The 7,776-nt window shown below is 40.0% G+C and overlaps 1 long non-coding RNA gene across 1 annotated transcript; it reads left to right on the forward strand.

Annotated features, from left to right (window-relative positions):
- The first annotated feature begins 1,116 nt into the window (after positions 1 to 1,116).
- On the forward strand, positions 1,117 to 3,980 carry LOC147583322 (uncharacterized). Its single transcript, XR_015243038.1, has 2 exons — positions 1,117 to 1,349; positions 3,767 to 3,980. It is a non-coding gene; the product is annotated as an uncharacterized LOC147583322 (long non-coding RNA).
- The last annotated feature ends 3,796 nt before the right edge of the window (positions 3,981 to 7,776 follow it).

Consider the following 7,776-nt stretch of genomic DNA (forward strand, 5'->3'; position numbering starts at 1 on the left):
CAGCTCTTGGTATAGGTCAAAGCTTAAATAAAAGACATTTCTCCCCAAGAAGGCTGCTTTGACCAATCCTCTAAGTTTTGTTCCCTGTGTTATTCCTTCTCATAACCTTTAGTCCTTTATTTCATGGCATTTACCACAATTTGTAATTACACATCTAATTTTTGTATTTAAGGTTTGAAACATCATGAAAATATGGAGCATGTATGTTTGGTTATCACTGTGTACTTAAGCCTAACAGCCCCAGACACCTAAGGTGTTCAATATGTATATCCACAATGCATGAAATGGGGGGATTTAAACTACTTCTCTGTGTGCTAGACTACAATATAGATTAAATATAATCTATATTCAATAATGTATGTAATCAATAATCTCTACCACCAAATTTTAGTATTCATATATAAAAAAGGGAAGGGTAACATCCTTCAAGCATAGAAGAAAAATTTTGCATTGGTGATAGCTTATATGGTGAAGCTGACACTTTGACCTACAAAAGGCCCCACCCTTGAGATACAGTACATATGCATGTAGTGGGAAATATGAGGAAATCAAAACAAGGATACAGTGTTTATTGAGTGTAATGTTTCAGGCTGTCTTCCACATGCTTTACAGGCATTACCTATGATTTCACACTATCCTGAACTTAGGTATTATACTCCCCATTTACAAATTGGAAAAGTAAACTCTGAGAGATTATTTGCCCATAATCTCAGATCTGGTTGGCAGAAGAAATTGGTAGGGCAAGGTCTTTTTAAAAATCCACAATTATGCCCAGTGTAATCTCTATGAAATTAGAAAAATAGTGTGGAATTTCCACCTCTGTAGATATTTCCCCCTTTATTTCAAATGGCATTTACCAATTCTCATCTTATTTTTCTCAAGAACCATAAATGCATTTTGAATAATAAAAAATACCATTCAGGAATAAACATTTTCTGAACCCAAAGTTTTGGCTGGAGAAACTTTAGGATATTTTTAAAAATCTAATTAAGATAAGTTTATAAATAGTATGTATCTGACCCAAATGATAAAAAATAGCCTTTGACCCACATACTTGGGAAAAGCATGTGGCTCCCTGGTATGTGCCAGCGAGTCTATGGGCTGGGTGAGCAAACATTTAAGCATGAGTAAGAGCAATAATGGTTCCTTTGGAGCTCCTAAATGCATTAGCATGTGCTAAAACCATAAATATTCAAGGAGATGCAGCGCTGGAAAAGACAGAAACCCAAGGTGACCTGGCACGAAGCAGGAGGTGGACCGAGAACTTCGAAACTTCTTCAGACTAGGACATTCTGAGAATCCTGGAAAGGAGATAGTCCGCAAAAAAAAAACACCAGGAGACCTGCCAGGTAATACTGACTTGAGGAATACAATTAAATTCCTTTCTTTACAAGTCTTAAACCAAAGTTGTAAATACCATAGACTATTTTACAGAGAAATGCTACATTCTTGTTAGATGGAAAGGTCTTCCTATAAGAATTAGGAGAAAGAGAACTACTACATGCAGTTTTATATATTTTGTTTATTCCCTATAACTCTGAAGGTGGAATTATTTCTCACTTGCAAATGAGGAAGCTGTGGTCTAGACAGTTTAATTAATTAACCCATAACCACACAACTTGTAACAGGACTGGGATTTGAACATAAATTTCTTGACTTCAGATAGATACCTCTTTCTCTGGTAGTCAACTGCTGAGCATGGCTAGAGGAAGATTGGTGGATTTATCATCAAATGGGGAAAACTACAGAATCACAAGATTCTGCAGTTAAAAGGTATATAATTTCAGCATTGTGTCATATTTACCTTTACATCCCTTACAGTGCTGAATGCCCCTGTACTCAATGTGTTGGTAGGATGATGGATGGATGGATGGATGGATGGATGGATGGATTCCCTTATTCCTGGGCTATTCTGATCCCTGTCTTTTCCATATTGAGAGACTATTTCCCAGAGGACAGCAGGCAAGTACCAATAGTATAATATTGTGTCTCTTCCTCTGGGCAAAAGCACAGAGGTAAAAGAGAAAACAATTTGTCACTAATTTTTTAAACCACTTTTCTGGTAAGTTAAATACTTGTGTAGATTATCATAGTGGTTTCCATCCTGTGAAGAAAAGGAGCATCTCTCCATTTAATTTAAGGAGATGAACTATACCTTTTTTGCAGCTGCTATGGTCCAGTGAATATAGAGAGTACTGCACCTCTTTATGTTAGGGTGTTCCACTTCCCTTTCTGGTCTCCTTTTTGCAAAGTAGTACACCTACCATTAGTCCAAAAGAGCTAGTTTTCCTCTCTATAACTCAATGCCACAGATTTAATTCTTGCTAAAGTCAGTTTCAAGGTGCCCAACCAATTTTTAAGGTATCTAAAGCAGGCTTCACGTCACCGTTGAGGCTAAAGAACACTTCAATGAGATTCAGGCAGTATCATTTTTTCCTAGTCCTGGCATTGTGTAACACAGAGTGGGTACAAACAATGGGGAGAGGAAAGTAACTGAGGCCATGATTAGAAGAGCCCCATCTTCATACTGGTCTTGGCTCCCTTGTGGTAAGTGGGGAAGGCATTCTTGTGAACTCTTGTGAACAGGCTGACATCATTAGGCTTGTGCAAACATGTGTCCCACTCTCTCTCTCTCCCTCTCTCTTTCAATTTCTCTCTCTGACTTCCACATCTCATTGCCATCCTTATTTCTCCCAGAAGACTTTGTTTCCTTGTTTGATATTTATGTTTGGTTTCTGTAGACTATTCTCCCTTGGCCAAGGAGAGTCTTATTTTACAATCTTTTCCAGGAGGGAGTTTTAAATTCTGTTCAGGAAGCACTTGAGAATGGTAATAAATCTCATCTCCCAGTCTTTTTTTTCTTAAAAGTTTCCAAGTATCAATTTGGGATTGTGTAATCAGTCATTCTTGTTAGTTACTAAGTAGAAACTGATATTCACAAGCAATGTCGTAAATTCATCAAATGGCAAAGCCTGTGGGTCAGGAGAGTGAAAACTAATCATACCACTCTAAATAGCTCCAGCATCCCAGCTACTGTCTCCTGCTGGCTTCTGAGCAGGAGAAGCATGTGGCCATAGCTAAAGTTGGCAAGAGGGTGGGGGTGGTCAAGGCCTTTTCACCATCACATTCAGGGAAGGAACATGGTGACAAAAGGCAATTCCTTGCCTTAAGGAATATGGGAGAATGTGTGATTTTGAAGAATGTGGGAGACATTCTTTGAAAAGCTAAGTCATTTGTCCAATTCTAGGTGAAGATGGAGAATGGAATGTCTTGTGGAAAACTGAGAGGAATTCACTTTAGAAAATGGGAAAATTATTTAAAGTAGAAAATTACAATACAATTGTGTGTGTGGGCATGTTTCAAGGGGGGGCGGAGAGAGAGAGAGAGAGAGAGACTCTAAATTCTCATTAACAACAAATACTCTTCAGAGCATATGACCTAACTTTAAAGTCAGAAGGAAGCTATTTCCCAATTTGTTCCAAATAGCCAATTATCAGATAGAGCTTTTTTCTAGGTCACCACCTCGGTGGAACAACTGCTACAGATGTGACCCGCCTGTTGGGCCCCATCATGGGTGCACAGTCACTCCCAAAAGATAGATTTAAGTCCTAACCCCTGTACCTAGAAATGTGACCATATTTGGAAATAGGAATTTTGCAGACATAATTAAGGATTCTGAGCTGAGGTCATCCTGGATTGAGGGCGGGCCCCAAATCCAGTGACTGGTGTCCTTGTAAGAGAAAGGAAAATGTTATTTAACACACAGACATGGGTAAGAAGAACTGTGAAGATGGAGACCAACACTGGAGTTAGGCCAGAAGCCAAAGAATGCTGAGGGTTGCCGGGAGCCACCAGAACCTGGAGGAGAGGTGCGGAACAGATACTTCCTCAGAGCCTTCAGAAAGAACGGCCCCTGCTGATCCTTTTGGGGGTCTGGCCTCTAGAACTGTAAGAGAATAAATGTCTATTGTTTTAAGCCACCCAGTTTGTGTTCATTGGTGGCAGCAGCCCCAGGAAACTAACGCAGGCCCCAAACCTCAGATCTGAGCATAGAACAGAATAAGAAATGATGTATAGAAAATACTATGTTGAGCTACTGCAGGAACCTGTTTTACCAGGATTTATATGATACTTAACTATGAATAATTTCTATATTAGACAGAAGGATAGGTCTAAATTCTAGCAATCTGGTCTGAAATCTCTATGACATTAAAGCAAGAGGCCAGAGGAAAGACCTATGTTCATATCCTTGGTTGAATTCAGAATCCCTGAGTAGGCACATTAGGGTTTTATCTGCGGGAAAGCCCTATAAGGCTCATGCAGACAGTGGTTGGATCCATGGCACTGGTAGTCATCCTGCAGGGCGAATGCTTCAAGTGGGTGGAGACTGAGGGTCACTCCTTCACTTCCAGGACTATATCCAGGCTGGGGAAAGTACTTACACTAGAAGAGGAGGAGGGAGCAAGGGAGACCAGGCTTAGGCTGCAAAGGGGGACAATGTGGGAATGTAGCCCAGGTTTGCACCTTCTACTTTATTTTCTGGCCCTTCTCCTTGTGTCAGGTAGAGAGGGGGCAGAAGTAGACTGAATGCAAGTCAAATGATTGGTTCAGACCAGTGCAAGTGAGGCTATGAGTGTAAGGTTCTGTTGGGGACTGATGGGCAGTGGGAGAGGGTGATTACCTCTCATGGCTTGATGGCTATCAGAACAGAGCAAGAAGTAGCCACCCACCAATGATGGCAGGGGTGGCCATTTTGAACATTAGTTCAGCAACAGAGGCATCCACGTCTAGAAGAAATATCACAACAGTGACCAGGAAAAAGCAGGGGCAAGAACAATGGTGTAAGTCACTTCAGAAAACTCTATGGAACCCTCAACTAAAAGAGACATTAGCTGCTTCTAGCTAATGAAAGCTGGAGCAAAAGGCCACAGTGAGCTCTCACCTCATACCCTTTAGGATGGCTACTATAAACACACACAGACAGACACACAAAACAAAACAAAAAAAAAAAACCCAAAAAACAAAGTAACAAGTGTTGGTGAGGATGTGGAGAAATTGGAACTCTTGTACAGTATTGGTGACATGTAAAATGATTCAGCCACTGTGGAAAACAGTATAGCACTTCCTCAAAAAATTAAGAATAGAATTACCATATAATCCAGCAACTCTACTTTTGGGTCTACACCCCAAGCAATGGAAAGCAGGGTTTCGAAGAGATATTTGTACACCTATGTTTATAGCAGCATTATTCACAATGACTGAAAGGCAGAAGCAACCCAAGTGTCCATTGCGAGATGTGAATGGATAAACAAATGTGATATATACATACCATGGAATATTATTAAGCCACGAAAAGGAAGGGAATTCTCACATATATTATAATGTGCATCAACCTTGAGGGCATTGTGCTAAGTGAAGCAAGCTAGTCACAAAAAGATAAATATTGTATGGTTCTAGTCATTTGAGGTACATAGAATGGTCAAGTTCATAGAGACAGAAAGCAGAATGGTGCTTGTGAGGACCTGGGAAGAGTACAGAATGAAGAATTATAATTGAATGGGTACAGAGTCAGTTTTACAAGATGGAAAGAGTTCTGGGGATGGATGGTGATGACAGGTGCACAACAATGTAAATATACTTAATACCACTGAACTGCATGTTTAAAATCGCTAAGACAGGGGCGCCTGGGTGGCGCAGTCGGTTGAGCGTCCAACTTCAGCCAGGTCACGATCTCGCGGTCCGTGAGTTCGAGCCCCGCGTCGGGCTCTGGGCTGATGGCTCAGAGCCTGGAGCCTGTTTCTGATTCTGTGTCTCCCTCTCTCTCTGCCCCTCCCCCGTTCATGCTCTGTCTCTCTCTGTCCCAAAAATAAATAAACATTGAAAAAAAAAATTAAAAAAAAAAAATAAAATCGCTAAGACAGTAAATACAATATGTTGTCCGTATTTTACTACAATTAAAACAAAAGAAAAGCCATTACTTCCTTCCCACTTCTACCCTGAACACCTACACACACTTCACAACCTTATCCCCACATCCCCTAGCCCATGTAAGGCTAGGATGACCTGAAGAAACACAGTTCACATTCCATGCTGCTGAGCGAAGCCTGAGGATATCTGTTCCTGTATGACTAAATCTATAAAATAAATTGTCCTTTAATGTTAGGGCCAGATGGGTATCATAAGCCATCTGGAAAATAAAAAACCTGGAACTCAATTTGACTCCCTGTCTCCTTTGTACCTATCACCCCTTGGCCAGGTCTTATTCTTTCTGTCTCCCTGGTATGTTTTAGATCTATCCCTTCCTCTCTATTCATGACTCTAGTTCAAGTCTTCCAGTTGTGTTTGCAACAGCCTCCTTATTCATCTCGCTGCCTCTAGTCTCACTCCTCCTAGACTCTTTGCCAGGGTTACCAGAGGGATCCTACAAAATAGCAAGTCTGAGCATGTCCCCACTCTGAGAATCTTCTAGCCGTTGTCAGATGGATCCAGGATGTGCTTCCCAAGGTTTGAAAGGTTGAGAGGTTCTCCCCACTCAGCCCCATTCTTGGGACCAACCTTGCTTCCTACCTTCTGCCAATTCCCAGTTCCTGACACTATCTTCCAAATGTTGCCCTCCAGCAATATTAATAATCTTCTGAACATGCTATCTCATGTCTATGTTTTTTCACATGTTTTCCCTGGGTCTGAAAATACCCCTCTGACTTGCCAACCTGACAAACTCTAGTTAGCTTTCTAAACTGAGCTAAGACCAGAGACTTCTCTTATCTCTCTATTACACCTCCATCCCACCCTGAATAAATTTAACCTCTCCTCCCTCACCAGTACCTCTTTCATTTAAACATAATTCTATCTACATGTCACATGGCTTGAGAATTCTTACTTTTTTTATATGCTTCACTTCCCTACAGAACCAAGGTTTCTAAAGACTACTGCATACTCAGTACATGATAAATGTTTGCTAAATGAAATCTGTTAAAGAGTTCAGCCCATTAAATTGTCACAATAAGATTTCAGACATAATTATAAAATTAGATCACAATTTTATTATAATTAGTGACCATAAATATTACTTTATTAAAATTAAGTGACCATAATTATAGAATTTCTTGTCAATCAAGGAATTTTTACATTTTCAAGGAATTCCAGACCCCACCTAATCCTGTTTCTCAGCAAATTATATTGAAATATCAGGATTTGGGGCCTGGGCATCAGTATTTTTTTTAAAGCTCTCTAACTGGAGGAAAAGACTTCAAAACCACTGGTAGCCATATTTAAAAAACTCTGACCTGATGTATTCACCTATGAGTGGGCAGTAACTTCCTACATCCATCCCAGGAAGACAGACATCTCATTACTTTTTAGTTTATTTTTTTAACCTCTGGGGACACAATGCCAGAATCTCCCTTGCCCTATAAAATAGCATTCCTCTTTAAAATAAATAAATAAAATCAGGAGTTAAAAGAAACTGGTAGCTATCAGACTTTCTCAAATAAGAGACTGTTTTTATAATTTTAAAACAGTTCTGAAGTCCTTTTCTGAGCATCTGATCTTTTTATCCCCCGTGTGGAATGATGTTTTCTTGATTTGCTATCTGTTTGAAAAATAGTTTCAGCATTAGTTTCCTAAGAAGTGTGGGGTCATGACAGAATGAGCTGGCTAGCAGAGTTTATTTTTAGCTTCATGATTCTGATCCAAGCTCAGAAGCTAGTGGTAACACTCAAGTTCTTTTTCCTGACCTGACACTTTCTATGCTTGTGGGCAAATCATCCTTTGCAG

The sequence above is a fragment of the Puma concolor genome, chromosome A2 (assembly GCF_028749965.1).
Source record: "Puma concolor isolate L17-30 chromosome A2, mPumCon1.1.hap2, whole genome shotgun sequence".
In the NCBI taxonomy this organism is placed as follows: domain Eukaryota; kingdom Metazoa; phylum Chordata; class Mammalia; order Carnivora; family Felidae; genus Puma; species Puma concolor.